General features: G+C 19.2%; 1 long non-coding RNA gene across 31 annotated transcripts in view; it reads left to right on the forward strand.

Annotated features, from left to right (window-relative positions):
• The window catches only part of LOC133666752 (uncharacterized), a 30125-nt gene extending 12949 nt beyond the window's left edge, over positions 1-17176 (forward strand). For 10 of the 31 annotated variants that reach the window (XR_009831331.1, XR_009831334.1, XR_009831333.1 and 7 more), the window contains 15 exons: positions 256-344; positions 2877-3077; positions 4193-4554; positions 4691-4862; positions 5236-5353; positions 6837-7037; positions 8157-8245; positions 10788-10988; positions 12106-12194; positions 12605-12776; positions 13142-13259; positions 14745-14945; positions 16065-16426; positions 16564-16735; positions 17107-17176. This is a non-coding gene — a long non-coding RNA (uncharacterized LOC133666752). Of the gene's footprint in view, positions 1-255; positions 345-748; positions 921-2876; positions 3078-4192; positions 4555-4690; positions 4863-5235; positions 5354-6836; positions 7038-8156; positions 8246-8627; positions 8800-9180; positions 9299-10787; positions 10989-12105; positions 12195-12604; positions 12777-13141; positions 13260-14744; positions 14946-16064; positions 16427-16563; positions 16736-17106 lie in introns of all 31 variants that reach the window. The other 21 variants (XR_009831305.1, XR_009831330.1, XR_009831327.1 and 18 more) reach the window with 21 other exon arrangements.
• The last annotated feature ends 938 nt before the right edge of the window (positions 17177-18114 follow it).

An 18114-nucleotide genomic window follows, 5' to 3' on the forward strand; every position in this document is an offset into this window, starting at 1 on the left:
AAATAAATTGAAGTAAACCACATCGCTTCAACTAATCAAAAAGGCCCAGTAACGAAACGAGTCAGTGCGCATCATAATGCGCATGGCAGTAGTTCATAGTTGAAAATCGTGGTGCCGGCTGGTCACGTTTTGTTCTGAAGTGCGAAATACTTAAAATTCTTACCGATAGGATATGATATTATAATTATTATTTATATTTAACAATAAGTTTTAATAAGTTTTGTATAATATGCATTTGTTTAATCATTATTATAGCAGAATTGAAGATTTTTGATGAAGATGACGAAGGATAAAGATCAATTATCATTTCATTGGAACTTCGAAGACAAGATGGCTTGAAAAATGTAAGTGAAGATGTAATCCATTTTTCACAAATATGATGAGATTTATTTTAAAGAAATATAATTATAAATTTCTTTTTATTGACATAAAATTGTTAGATTACAATCAATATAATATTTCACGTATCTTCGTATATATATATTTTACGTATATGTATATTTTGTGTATACATATATAAATTTTACGTATATATATATTTTATATATATATATATTTTACGTGTACATATATATTTTAAATATATATATATATCTATATATATGTTTTCATGTATGTATTTTTTCCGATACTATTGCTATAATATTATTTATAATATTATTATATTAATTAATATAATATTATTTGTTTCTTTTGATTTTATGATCAGTTTCAAAACTGAAAACATTTTTATAATTCAATCTTTCAGAAAATTGGTGGTTCGTTATTGTATTATATTCTGTATGTTCAATTTGTCGAATTGTTGAGCATATTCTCTTTCTGTTTTGAAATTCGATACATCGAATTAGTTACGCTAAATTTCATTCTACTGTTGACATTCGTGACGATTAGAATTTCTTCAAGTGTGCTTTATCTATTTGGTAATATTTATTTAATATTTATTTTCTTTTACTTTTTATACTATTGTTTTATAAATACATGTTTATTCAATTATTTATGGAATATTATTGATAATTCTCTAATGAATTTATTTTTTTTTTATTTGTTTATTTGATTAGTTTATTTGATCAGTATATTAATTTGTATTATGAATTTTTATGAAAATAGAACTAGATTATTTCAATACAATTAGCTTAATTTTTTGCATACATATTATTCTTTCATTGCACATATATGTATATATGTATATATATATATGTATATATTTGTATATTTGTGTATATATTTATTTTAAAGATTCAATTTTTATGCATAATAATTGATTGTTGAGATTACTTTAGGTTGGAAAAAATTTTCAATATGGATGTCATGATATATTTTACATAAAGAAAAAAAAAATATAATTAAATAAAATATAAATAATATAAATAAATAAATATTTTTATTGTAAAAATGGTAAGCACTTCTGCATTTTTTTATTAAATTATTAATTATTAAGTTACATAATATATAGATATCATTTTTTATATAATTCATAATTTGATTACTTACATTAATAATTGAAAATTTGAAGATAATAGGAAAGATTTTGAAATGATCTATAATTTGTTATTTTTCTTGTAAATTTTCTTGTAAACTTGTAAACATTTTCAAATATTTCTATAATATGACATAAATATTATATTATATGACATATTATATGGCAAATAAATAAAATATTATTACAGAATATAACATTATATTTTATACATACATATATTATATAGAATATAACATTTTATTATATTCGGTGTGTGAAAAATAGAATCAGTCTTTCTCTTAAGATAATAGATAATTAGAATAAATAATTATTGATCATGCAAAGAAAATTTCAATAAAAAAAATCAATCTAAATTTCAATCTTTTGTATTCAATGTTTTTGAATAGAATTTCAATGTTTATTATTATTAGAATTCTTATTGAATCTTATTAGAATTCAATTCTTTATTTTCTTATTGAAGTTTAAGTTTCTTATTGAATATAATTTCATTTTTATTATTCCAAAACTTCAATAAATACTATTTTTAAGAAAAAAATTATTTTACATTTTATAACAGCTTTCAAGAGACAGCTTCTCCTGCATTTTATTCTTAAAAGATGTTTGTATTCAATGAGCAATGTGGTCAGTAGAGTCAATGTTTGTCTCATAATAGTATTTTTGTTTTTAGTGCATAATAAGTTAGTTCTAAATAAATTTAATTATGATATGCAAAATTAGAGTCAATGCTTATTTATCAATTACTTAACATAAATGCACGTGTTAATAGTTTCTTATTTTTATTTTTTTATTTTAAATATCTTTTTTTCTTTTTTCTTGATATAAGAGAAAATCAATGTTTTTTTCAAGAAATCATCTACTATGCAAGAAGCTAGTTATCTTTTTATCTATAAAAGTTTTCACTCTATTGTTATCCTATTGAAAAATACATTATATATATTATAAAATTCCAACTTTTAAATATTTTCAAATTTAATTTTTTTTTATTTAAAGATTTTATTATTATTTTTATTATCACTTTATCTTATTATTAAGATAATAAGATAATTGTCATATTATTATCTTATTAAACTGCTGATATTTATATAAGTGCATATTTTTTATAAAAATAGATAAACCATTTAGACAGAAATTTGTCATGATTAAATAATTCCAAAAATATTTTTATGTTGCATATTTTGCATATTTTACATATTTTTGCATATTTTCTTTATATTGTACGTATTTATATATACATATTTTTTGTATATATTTATTTGTGTATATATATGTTATTTCATTCGGTAAAATAAAATTTATTCTATTAATCTTACGACGAATTAATTTATTTAATTAATTTTCTTCGAAAGATAAATAAAAGAAAGTTTACACATCGATGTTCTTATCGATTCAATTTTAGATGATATAAAAGGAAAAGAATGAGGAATAGAAAGAGGATGTTAGAGCACGGATGAGTCGAAGAAGAGTCTGACCACATATAGAAGAAAAGATATTGGCTATATGCATGAATACAGTGTGTCTTCTTTGAGACAAGGCAAACAATCAACGATGACAAACAATCATAAAGGGAATAAGAATTCAATTTTCTTCAGACTTCAGCGTGAGTATCAGATATGCATTCACAATCACATTTGCATATATAATACAATATTTATATAATCTATTATAAAATATAACTTATGATCATTCTTTCTTAATTTAATTTAATTATGATTTTAATTTTTATATAGTTTTTATATTTACACGAAGTACATAATAGACGTGATATATGAAAATCCTTTTTCATATTTTAGAAATTCAAAACCTTAATTATTTTCGTATTTTTAGATTTTTTTTTTCTTTATTTTAGATTTTAATTTCGTATTTTTAGATTTTAGATTTTTGTATTAAGATCTAGACTAAAATATTTAAAAATTTTATGATTGAGTAATGTTGAATGATGTGAAACTTAACTTTATTTTTAATGTAAATGATATGGGTGATTTTTTTAAAATGATCTATGTATGGTATAAGAATAAAAATTGAAATTAATATAAAAATTTATATACTTTATTGTATATTTTATTTATTTTATATAATTTTTATATTAATATTAAATTATATTAATATTTATATAAAATTTTTTAATTTATTTTTCGGCATCCTTTTTAATTTAACATTTATCTTCTATTATGTACAAGAATTCTCTTTATTCTTTTTCTGTTATACTTTGTAATTTAGATATACTTTACATTAACTTCTGTTTCATAATATATTTTTTTCAAATTTTCAATTTTTACTTTAAATGTTTAATTTTACAAATGGATAATTTTTATAATAAATTAAATTAAATAATTTATTTTTATTATATTTTCAATTGACATATGTTTGTAAGATTATGATGTATTTATAATTAAATAATGAATATTTATAATTCGATATTATATATTCGATTTTCGCGCGTAAAATTAAAATGAATAAAAATAAATTGAAGTAAACCACATCGCTTCAACTAATCAAAAAGGCCCAGTAACGAAACGAGTCAGTGCGCATCATAATGCGCATGGCAGTAGTTCATAGTTGAAAATCGTGGTGCCGGCTGGTCACGTTTTGTTCTGAAGTGCGAAATACTTAAAATTCTTACCGATAGGATATGATATTATAATTATTATTTATATTTAACAATAAGTTTTAATAAGTTTTGTATAATATGCATTTGTTTGATCATTATTATAGCAGAATTGAAGATTTTTGATGAAGATGACGAAGGATAAAGATCAATTATCATTTCATTGGAACTTCGAAGACAAGATGGCTTGAAAAATATAATATAAGTGAAGATGTAATCCATTTTTCACAAATATGATGAGATTTATTTTAAAGAAATATAATTATAAATTTCTTTTTATTGACATAAAATTGTTAGATTACAATCAATATAATATTTCACGTATCTTCGTATATATATATTTTACGTATATGTATATTTTGTGTATACATATATAAATTTTACGTATATATATATTTTATATATATATATATTTTACGTGTACATATATATTTTAAATATATATATATATCTATATATATGTTTTCATGTATGTATTTTTTCCGATACTATTGCTATAATATTATTTATAATATTATTATATTAATTAATATAATATTATTTGTTTCTTTTGATTTTATGATCAGTTTCAAAACTGAAAACATTTTTATAATTCAATCTTTCAGAAAATTGGTGGTTCGTTATTGTATTATATTCTGTATGTTCAATTTGTCGAATTGTTGAGCATATTCTCTTTCTGTTTTGAAATTCGATACATCGAATTAGTTACGCTAAATTTCATTCTACTGTTGACATTCGTGACGATTAGAATTTCTTCAAGTGTGCTTTATCTATTTGGTAATATTTACTTAATATTTATTTTCTTTTACTTTTTATACTATTGTTTTATAAATACATGTTTATTCAATTATTTATGGAATATTATTGATAATTCTCTAATGAATTTATTTTTTTTTTTATTTGTTTATTTGATTAGTTTATTTGATCAGTATATTAATTTGTATTATGAATTTTTATGAAAATAGAACTAGATTATTTCAATACAATTAGCTTAATTTTTTGCATACATATTATTCTTTCATTGCACATATATATATATGTATATATATATATATATATGTATATGTATATATATTTGTATATTTGTGTATATATTTATTTTAAAGATTCAATTTTTATGCATAATAATTGATTGTTGAAATTACTTTAGGTTGGAAAAAATTTTCAATATGGATGTCATGATATATTTTACATAAAGGAAAAAAATATAAATAAATATTTAAAATATAAATAATATAAATAAATAAATATTTTTATTGTAAAAAATGGTAAGCACTTCTGCATTTTTTTATTAAATTATTAATTATTAAGTTACATAATATATAGATATCATTTTTATATAATTCATAATTTGATTACTTACATTAATAATTGAAAATTTGAAGATAATAGGAAAGATTTTGAAATGATCTATAATTTGTTATTTTTCTTGTAAATTTTCTTGTAAACTTGTAAACATTTTCAAATATTTCTATAATATGACATAAATATTATATTATATGACATATTATATGGCAAATAAATAAAATATTATTACAGAATATAACATTATATTTTATACATACATATATTATATAGAATATAACATTTTATTATATTCGGTGTGTGAAAAATAGAATCAGTCTTTCTCTTAAGATAATAGATAATTAGAATAAATAATTATTGATCATGCAAAGAAAATTTCAATAAAAAAAATCAATCTAAATTTCAATCTTTTGTATTCAATGTTTTTGAATAGAATTTCAATGTTTATTATTATTAGAATTCTTATTGAATCTTATTAGAATTCAATTCTTTATTTTCTTATTGAAGTTTAAGTTTCTTATTGAATATAATTTCATTTTTTATTATTCCAAAACTTCAATAAATACTATTTTTAAGAAAAAAATTATTTTACATTTTATAACAGCTTTCAAGAGACAGCTTCTCCTGCATTTTATTCTTAAAAGATGTTTGTATTCAATGAGCAATGTGGTCAGTAGAGTCAATGTTTGTCTCATAATAGTATTTTTTGTTTTTAGTGCATAATAAGTTAGTTCTAAATAAATTTAATTATGATATGCAAAATTAGAGTCAATGCTTATTTATCAATTACTTAACATAAATGCACGTGTTAATAGTTTCTTATTTTTATTTTTTTATTTTAAATATCTTTTTTTTCTTTTTTCTTGATATAAGAGAAAATCAATGTTTTTTTCAAGAAATCATCTACTATGCAAGAAGCTAGTTATCTTTTTATCTATAAAAGTTTTCACTCTATTGTTATCCTATTGAAAAATACATTATATATATTATAAAATTCCAACTTTTAAATATTTTCAAATTTAATTTTTTTTTATTTAAAGATTTTATTATTATTTTTATTATCACTTTATCTTATTATTAAGATAATAAGATAATTGTCATATTATTATCTTATTAAACTGCTGATATTTATATAAGTGCATATTTTTTATAAAAAATAGATAAACCATTTAGACAGAAATTTGTCATGATTAAATAATTCGAAATATTTTTTATGTTGCATATTTTGCATATTTTACATATTTTTGCATATTTTCTTTATATTGTACGTATTTATATATACATATTTTTTGTATATATTTATTTGTGTATATATATGTTATTTCATTCGGTAAAATAAAATTTATTCTATTAATCTTACGACGAATTAATTTATTTAATTAATTTTCTTCGAAAGATAAATAAAAGAAAGTTTACACATCGATGTTCTTATCGATTCAATTTTAGATGATATAAAAGGAAAAGAATGAGGAATAGAAAGAGGATGTTAGAGCACGGATGAGTCGAAGAAGAGTCTGACCACATATAGAAGAAAAGATATTGGCTATATGCATGAATACAGTGTGTCTTCTTTGAGACAAGGCAAACAATCAACGATGACAAACAATCATAAAGGGAATAAGAATTCAATTTTCTTCAGACTTCAGCGTGAGTATCAGATATGCATTCACAATCACATTTGCATATATAATACAATATTTATATAATCTATTATAAAATATAACTTATGATCATTCTTTCTTAATTTAATTTAATTATGATTTTAATTTTTATATAGTTTTTATATTTACACGAAGTACATAATAGACGTGATATATGAAAATCCTTTTTCATATTTTAGAAATTCAAAACCTTAATTATTTTCGTATTTTTAGATTTTTTTTTTCTTTATTTTAGATTTTAATTTCGTATTTTTTTAGATTTTAGATTTTTGTATTAAGATCTAGACTAAAATATTTAAAAATTTTATGATTGAGTAATGTTGAATGATGTGAAACTTAACTTTATTTTTTAATGTAAATGATATGGGTGATTTTTTTAAAATGATCTATGTATGGTATAAGAATAAAAAATTGAAATTAATATAAAAATTTATATACTTTATTGTATATTTTATTTATTTTATATAATTTTTATATTAATATTAAATTATATTAATATTTATATAAAATTTTTTAATTTATTTTTCGGCATCTTTTTTAATTTAACATTTATCTTCTATTATGTACAAGAATTCTCTTTATTCTTTTTCTGTTATACTTTGTAATTTAGATATACTTTACATTAACTTCTGTTTCATAATATATTTTTTTCAAATTTTCAATTTTTACTTTAAATGTTTAATTTTACAAATGGATAATTTTTATAATAAATTAAATTAAATAATTTATTTTTATTATATTTTCAATTGACATATGTTTGTAAGATTATGATGTATTTATAATTAAATAATGAATATTTATAATTCGATATTATATATTCGATTTTCGCGCGTAAAATTAAAATGAATAAAAATAAATTGAAGTAAACCACATCGCTTCAACTAATCAAAAAGGCCCAGTAACGAAACGAGTCAGTGCGCATCATAATGCGCATGGCAGTAGTTCATAGTTGAAAATCGTGGTAACGGCTGGTCACGTTTTGTTCTGAAGTGCGAAATACTTAAAATTCTTACCGATAGGATATGATATTATAATTATTATTTATATTTAACAATAAGTTTTAATAAGTTTTGTATAATATGCATTTGTTTAATCATTATTATAGCAGAATTGAAGATTTTTGATGAAGATGACGAAGGATAAAGATCAATTATCATTTCATTGGAACTTCGAAGACAAGATGGCTTGAAAAATGTAAGTGAAGATGTAATCCATTTTTCACAAATATGATGAGATTTATTTTAAAGAAATATAATTATAAATTTCTTTTTATTGACATAAAATTGTTAGATTACAATCAATATAATATTTCACGTATCTTCGTATATATATATTTTACGTATATGTATATTTTGTGTATACATATATAAATTTTACGTATATATATATTTTATATATATATATATTTTACGTGTACATATATATATATATGTTTTCATGTATGTATTTTTTCCGATACTATTGCTATAATATTATTTATAATATTATTATATTAATTAATATAATATTATTTGTTTCTTTTGATTTTATGATCAGTTTCAAAACTGAAAACATTTTTTATAATTCAATCTTTCAGAAAATTGGTGGTTCGTTATTGTATTATATTCTGTATGTTCAATTTGTCGAATTGTTGAGCATATTCTCTTTCTGTTTTGAAATTCGATACATCGAATTAGTTACGCTAAATTTCATTCTACTGTTGACATTCGTGACGATTAGAATTTCTTCAAGTGTGCTTTATCTATTTGGTAATATTTATTTAATATTTATTTTCTTTTACTTTTTATACTATTGTTTTATAAATACATGTTTATTCAATTATTTATGGAATATTATTGATAATTCTCTAATGAATTTATTTTTTTTTTTATTTGTTTATTTGATTAGTTTATTTGATCAGTATATTAATTTGTATTATGAATTTTTATGAAAATAGAACTAGATTATTTCAATACAATTAGCTTAATTTTTTGCATACATATTATTCTTTCATTGCTCATATATGTATATATGTGTATATATGTATATATATATATATATATTTTTGTATATTTGTGTATATTTGTGTATATATTTATTTTAAAGATTCAATTTTTATGCATAATAATTGATTGTTGAGATTACTTTAGGTTGGAAAAAATTTTCAATATGGATGTCATGATATATTTTACATAAAGGAAAAAAATTTAAATAAATATTTAAAATATAAATAATATAAATAAATAAATATTTTTATTGTAAAAAATGGTAAGCACTTCTGCATTTTTTTATTAAATTATTAATTATTAAGTTACATAATATATAGATATCATTTTTTATATAATTCATAATTTGATTACTTACATTAATAATTGAAAATTTGAAGATAATAGGAAAGATTTTGAAATGATCTATAATTTGTTATTTTTCTTGTAAATTTTCTTGTAAACTTGTAAACATTTTCAAATATTTCTATAATATGATATAAATATTATATTATATGACATATTATATGGCAAATAAATAAAATATTATTACAGAATATAACATTATATTTTATACATACATATATTATATAGAATATAACATTTTATTATATTCGGTGTGTGAAAAATAGAATCAGTCTTTCTCTTAAGATAATAGATAATTAGAATAAATAATTATTGATCATGCAAAGAAAATTTCAATAAAAAAAATCAATCTAAATTTCAATCTTTTGTATTCAATGTTTTTGAATAGAATTTCAATGTTTATTATTATTAGAATTCTTATTGAATCTTATTAGAATTCAATTCTTTATTTTCTTATTGAAGTTTAAGTTTCTTATTGAATATAATTTCATTTTTTATTATTCCAAAACTTCAATAAATACTATTTTTAAGAAAAAAATTACATTTTACATTTTATAACAGCTTTCAAGAGACAGCTTCTCCTGCATTTTATTCTTAAAAGATGTTTGTATTCAATGAGCAATGTGGTCAGTAGAGTCAATGTTTGTCTCATAATAGTATTTTTTGTTTTTTAGTGCATAATAAGTTAGTTCTAAATAAATTTAATTATGATATGCAAAATTAGAGTCAATGCTTATTTATCAATTACTTAACATAAATGCACATGTTAATAGTTTCTTATTTTTATTTTTTTATTTTAAATATCTTTTTTTTCTTTTTTCTTGATATAAGAGAAAATCAATGTTTTTTTCAAGAAATCATCTACTATGCAAGAAGCTAGTTATCTTTTTATCTATAAAAGTTTTCACTCTATTGTTATCCTATTGAAAAATACATTATATATATTATAAAATTCCAACTTTTAAATATTTTCAAATTTAATTTTTTTTTATTTAAAGATTTTATTATTATTTTTATTATCACTTTATCTTATTATTAAGATAATAAGATAATTGTCATATTATTATCTTATTAAACTGCTGATATTTATATAAGTGCATATTTTTTATAAAAAATAGATAAACCATTTAGACAGAAATTTGTCATGATTAAATAATTCCAAAAATATTTTTTATGTTGCATATTTTGCATATTTTACATATTTTTGCATATTTTCTTTATATTGTACGTATTTATATATACATATTTTTTGTATATATTTATTTGTGTATATATATGTTATTTCATTCGGTAAAATAAAATTTATTTTATTAATCTTACGACGAATTAATTTATTTAATTAATTTTCTTCGAAAGATAAATAAAAGAAAGTTTACACATCGATGTTCTTATCGATTCAATTTTAGATGATATAAAAGGAAAAGAATGAGGAATAGAAAGAGGATGTTAGAGCACGGATGAGTCGAAGAAGAGTCTGACCACATATAGAAGAAAAGATATTGGCTATATGCATGAATACAGTGTGTCTTCTTTGAGACAAGGCAAACAATCAACGATGACAAACAATCATAAAGGGAATAAGAATTCAATTTTCTTCAGACTTCAGCGTGAGTATCAGATATGCATTCACAATCACATTTGCATATATAATACAATATTTATATAATCTATTATAAAATATAACTTATGATCATTCTTTCTTAATTTAATTTAATTATGATTTTAATTTTTATATAGTTTTTATATTTACACGAAGTACATAATAGACGTGATATATGAAAATCCTTTTTCATATTTTAGAAATTCAAAACCTTAATTATTTTCGTATTTTTAGATTTTTTTTTTCTTTATTTTAGATTTTAATTTCGTATTTTTTTAGATTTTAGATTTTTGTATTAAGATCTAGACTAAAATATTTAAAAATTTTATGATTGAGTAATGTTGAATGATGTGAAACTTAACTTTATTTTTTAATGTAAATGATATGGGTGATTTTTTTAAAATGATCTATGTATGGTATAAGAATAAAAAATTGAAATTAATATAAAAATTTATATACTTTATTGTATATTTTATTTATTTTATATAATTTTTATATTAATATTAAATTATATTAATATTTATATAAAATTTTTAATTTATTTTTCGGCATCTTTTTTAATTTAACATTTATCTTCTATTATGTACAAGAATTCTCTTTATTCTTTTTCTGTTATACTTTGTAATTTAGATATACTTTACATTAACTTCTGTTTCATAATATATTTTTTCAAATTTTCAATTTTTACTTTAAATGTTTAATTTTACAAATGGATAATTTTTATAATAAATTAAATTAAATAATTTATTTTTATTATATTTTCAATTGACATATGTTTGTAAGATTATGATGTATTTATAATTAAATAATGAATATTTATAATTCGATATTATATATTCGATTTTCGCGCGTAAAATTAAAATGAATAAAAATAAATTGAAGTAAACCACATCGCTTCAACTAATCAAAAAGGCCCAGTAACGAAACGAGTCAGTGCGCATCATAATGCGCATGGCAGTAGTTCATAGTTGAAAATCGTGGTAACGGCTGGTCACGTTTTGTTCTGAAGTGCGAAATACTTAAAATTCTTACCGATAGGATATGATATTATAATTATTATTTATATTTAACAATAAGTTTTAATAAGTTTTGTATAATATGCATTTGTTTGATCATTATTATAGCAGAATTGAAGATTTTTGATGAAGATGACGAAGGATAAAGATCAATTATCATTTCATTGGAACTTCGAAGACAAGATGGCTTGAAAAATGTAATATAAGTGAAGATGTAATCCATTTTTCACAAATATGATGAGATTTATTTTAAAGAAATATAATTATAAATTTCTTTTTATTGACATAAAATTGTTAGATTACAATCAATATAATATTTCACGTATCTTCGTATATATATATTTTACGTATATGTATATTTTGTGTATACATATATAAATTTTACGTATATATATATTTTATATATATATATATTTTACGTGTACATATATATTTTAAATATATATATATATCTATATATATGTTTTCATGTATGTATTTTTTCCGATACTATTGCTATAATATTATTTATAATATTATTATATTAATTAATATAATATTATTTGTTTCTTTTGATTTTATGATCAGTTTCAAAACTGAAAACATTTTTTATAATTCAATCTTTCAGAAAATTGGTGGTTCGTTATTGTATTATATTCTGTATGTTCAATTTGTCGAATTGTTGAGCATATTCTCTTTCTGTTTTGAAATTCGATACATCGAATTAGTTACGCTAAATTTCATTCTACTGTTGACATTCGTGACGATTAGAATTTCTTCAAGTGTGCTTTATCTATTTGGTAATATTTACTTAATATTTATTTTCTTTTACTTTTTATACTATTGTTTTATAAATACATGTTTATTCAATTATTTATGGAATATTATTGATAATTCTCTAATGAATTTATTTTTTTTTTTATTTGTTTATTTGATTAGTTTATTTGATCAGTATATTAATTTGTATTATGAATTTTTATGAAAATAGAACTAGATTATTTCAATACAATTAGCTTAATTTTTTGCATACATATTATTCTTTCATTGCACATATATGTATATATGTATATATATATATATTTGTATATTTGTGTATATTTGTGTATATATTTATTTTAAAGATTCAATTTTTATGCATAATAATTGATTGTTGAAATTACTTTAGGTTGGAAAAAATTTTCAATATGGATGTCATGATATATTTTACATAAAGGAAAAAAATATAAATAAATATTTAAAATATAAATAATATAAATAAATAAATATTTTTATTGTAAAAAATGGTAAGCACTTCTGCATTTTTTTATTAAATTATTAATTATTAAGTTACATAATATATAGATATCATTTTTTATATAATTCATAATTTGATTACTTACATTAATAATTGAAAATTTGAAGATAATAGGAAAGATTTTGAAATGATCTATAATTTGTTATTTTTCTTGTAAATTTTCTTGTAAACTTGTAAACATTTTCAAATATTTCTATAATATGACATAAATATTATATTATATGACATATTATATGGCAAATAAATAAAATATTATTACAGAATATAACATTATATTTTATACATACATATATTATATAGAATATAACATTTTATTATATTCGGTGTGTGAAAAATAGAATCAGTCTTTCTCTTAAGATAATAGATAATTAGAATAAATAATTATTGATCATGCAAAGAAAATTTCAATAAAAAAAATCAATCTAAATTTCAATCTTTTGTATTCAATGTTTTTGAATAGAATTTCAATGTTTATTATTATTAGAATTCTTATTGAATCTTATTAGAATTCAATTCTTTATTTTCTTATTGAAGTTTAAGTTTCTTATTGAATATAATTTCATTTTTTATTATTCCAAAACTTCAATAAATACTATTTTTAAGAAAAAAATTATTTTACATTTTATAACAGCTTTCAAGAGACAGCTTCTCCTGCATTTTATTCTTAAAAGATGTTTGTATTCAATGAGCAATGTGGTCAGTAGAGTCAATGTTTGTCTCATAATAGTATTTTTTGTTTTTTAGTGCATAATAAGTTAGTTCTAAATAAATTTAATTATGATATGCAAAATTAGAGTCAATGCTTATTTATCAATTACTTAACATAAATGCACGTGTTAATAGTTTCTTATTTTTATTTTTTTATTTTAAATATCTTTTTTTTCTTTTTTCTTGATATAAGAGAAAATCAATGTTTTTTCAAGAAATCATCTACTATGCAAGAAGCTAGTTATCTTTTTATCTATAAAAGTTTTCACTCTATTGTTATCCTATTGAAAAATACATTATATATATTATAAAATTCCAACTTTTAAATATTTTCAAATTTAATTTTTTTTTATTTAAAGATTTTATTATTATTTTTATTATCACTTTATCTTATTATTAAGATAATAAGATAATTGTCATATTATTATCTTATTAAACTGCTGATATTTATATAAGTGCATATTTTTTATAAAAAATAGATAAACCATTTAGACAGAAATTTGTCATGATTAAATAATTCCAAAAATATTTTTATGTTGCATATTTTGCATATTTTACATATTTTTGCATATTTTCTTTATATTGTACGTATTTATATATACATATTTTTTGTATATATTTATTTGTGTATATATATGTTATTTCATTCGGTAAAATAAAATTTATTCTATTAATCTTACGACGAATTAATTTATTTAATTAATTTTCTTCGAAAGATAAATAAAAGAAAGTTTACACATCGATGTTCTTATCGATTCAATTTTAGATGATATAAAAGGAAAAGAATGAGGAATAGAAAGAGGATGTTAGAGCACGGATGAGTCGAAGAAGAGTCTGACCACATATAGAAGAAAAGATATTGGCTATATGCATGAATACAGTGTGTCTTCTTTGAGACAAGGCAAACAATCAACGATGACAAACAATCATAAAGGGAATAAGAATTCAATTTTCTTCAGACTTCAGCGTGAGTATCAGATATGCATTCACAATCACATTTGCATATATAATACAATATTTATATAATCTATTATAAAATATAACTTATGATCATTCTTTCTTAATTTAATTTAATTATGATTTTAATTTTTATATAGTTTTTATATTTACACGAAGTACATAATAGACGTGATATATGAAAATCCTTTTTCATATTTTAGAAATTCAAAACCTTAATTATTTTCGTATTTTTAGATTTTTTTTTTCTTTATTTTAGATTTTAATTTCGTATTTTTTTAGATTTTAGATTTTTGTATTAAGATCTAGACTAAAATATTTAAAAATTTTATGATTGAGTAATGTTGAATGATGTGAAACTTAACTTTATTTTTTAATGTAAATGATATGGGTGATTTTTTTAAAATGATCTATGTATGGTATAAGAATAAAAAATTGAAATTAATATAAAAATTTATATACTTTATTGTATATTTTATTTATTTTATATAATTTTTATATTAATATTAAATTATATTAATATTTATATAAAATTTTTTAATTTATTTTTCGGCATCTTTTCTAATTTAACATTTATCTTCTATTATGTACAAGAATTCTCTTTATTCTTTTTCTGTTATACTTTGTAATTTAGATATACTTTACATTAACTTCTGTTTCATAATATATTTTTTTCAAATTTTCAATTTTTACTTTAAATGTTTAATTTTACAAATGGATAATTTTTATAATAAATTAAATTAAATAATTTATTTTTATTATATTTTCAATTGACATATGTTTGTAAGATTATGATGTATTTATAATTAAATAATGAATATTTATAATTCGATATTATATATTCGATTTTCGCGCGTAAAATTAAAATGAATAAAAATAAATTGAAGTAAACCACATCGCTTCAACTAATCAAAAAGGCCCAGTAACGAAACGAGTCAGTGCGCATCATAATGCGCATGGCAGTAGTTCATAGTTGAAAATCGTGGTGCCGGCTGGTCACGTTTTGTTCTGAAGTGCGAAATACTTAAAATTCTTACCGATAGGATATGATATTATAATTATTATTTATATTTAACAATAAGTTTTAATAAGTTTTGTATAATATGCATTTGTTTGATCATTATTATAGCAGAATTGAAGATTTTTGATGAAGATGACGAAGGATAAAGATCAATTATCATTTCATTGGAACTTCGAAGACAAGATGGCTTGAAAAATATAATATAAGTGAAGATGTAATCCATTTTTCACAAATATGATGAGATTTATTTTAAAGAAATATAATTATAAATTTCTTTTTATTGACATAAAATTGTTAGATTACAATCAATATAATATTTCACGTATCTTCGTATATATATATTTTACGTATATGTATATTTTGTGTATACATATATAAATTTTACGTATATATATATTTTATATATATATATATTTTACGTGTACATATATATTTTAAATATATATATATATCTATATATATGTTTTCATGTATGTATTTTTTCCGATACTATTGCTATAATATTATTTATAATATTATTATATTAATTAATATAATATTATTTGTTTCTTTTGATTTTATGATCAGTTTCAAAACTGAAAACATTTTTTATAATTCAATCTTTCAGAAAATTGGTGGTTCGTTATTGTATTATATTCTGTATGTTCAATTTGTCGAATTGTTGAGCATATTCTCTTTCTGTTTTGAAATTCGATACATCGAATTAGTTACGCTAAATTTCATTCTACTGTTGACATTCGTGACGATTAGAATTTCTTCAAGTGTGCTTTATCTATTTGGTAATATTTACTTAATATTTATTTTCTTTTACTTTTTATACTATTGTTTTATAAATACATGTTTATTCAATTATTTATGGAATATTATTGATAATTCTCTAATGAATTTATTTTTTTTTTTATTTGTTTATTTGATTAGTTTATTTGATCAGTATATTAATTTGTATTATGAATTTTTATGAAAATAGAACTAGATTATTTCAATACAATTAGCTTAATTTTTTGCATACATATTATTCTTTCATTGCACATATATGTATATATGTATATATATATATATATATATGTATATATATTTGTATATTTGTGTATATATTTATTTTAAAGATTCAATTTTTATGCATAATAATTGATTGTTGAAATTACTTTAGGTTGGAAAAAATTTTCAATATGGATGTCATGATATATTTTACATAAAGGAAAAAAAATAAATAAATATTTAAAATATAAATAATATAAATAAATAAATATTTTTATTGTAAAAAATGGTAAGCACTTCTGCATTTTTTTATTAAATTATTAATTATTAAGTTACATAATATATAGATATCATTTTTTATATAATTCATAATTTGATTACTTACATTAATAATTGAAAATTTGAAGATAATAGGAAAGATTTTGAAATGATCTATAATTTGTTATTTTTCTTGTAAATTTTCTTGTAAACTTGTAAACATTTTCAAATATTTCTATAATATGACATAAATATTATATTATATGACATATTATATGGCAAATAAATAAAATATTATTACAGAATATAACATTATATTTTATACATACATATATTATATAGAATATAACATTTTATTATATTCGGTGTGTGAAAAATAGAATCAGTCTTTCTCTTAAGATAATAGATAATTAGAATAAATAATTATTGATCATGCAAAGAAAATTTCAATAAAAAAAATCAATCTAAATTTCAATCTTTTGTATTCAATGTTTTTGAATAGAATTTCAATGTTTATTATTATTAGAATTCTTATTGAATCTTATTAGAATTCAATTCTTTATTTTCTTATTGAAGTTTAAGTTTCTTATTGAATATAATTTCATTATTTATTATTCCAAAACTTCAATAAATACTATTTTTAAGAAAAAAATTATTTTACATTTTATAACAGCTTTCAAGAGACAGCTTCTCCTGCATTTTATTCTTAAAAGATGTTTGTATTCAATGAGCAATGTGGTCAGTAGAGTCAATGTTTGTCTCATAATAGTATTTTTGTTTTTAGTGCATAATAAGTTAGTTCTAAATAAATTTAATTATGATATGCAAAATTAGAGTCAATGCTTATTTATCAATTACTTAACATAAATGCACATGTTAATAGTTTCTTATTTTTATTTTTTTATTTTAAATATCTTTTTTT

Source organism: Apis cerana, linkage group LG10 (genome assembly GCF_029169275.1).
Source record: "Apis cerana isolate GH-2021 linkage group LG10, AcerK_1.0, whole genome shotgun sequence".
Lineage (NCBI taxonomy): Eukaryota > Metazoa > Arthropoda > Insecta > Hymenoptera > Apidae > Apis > Apis cerana.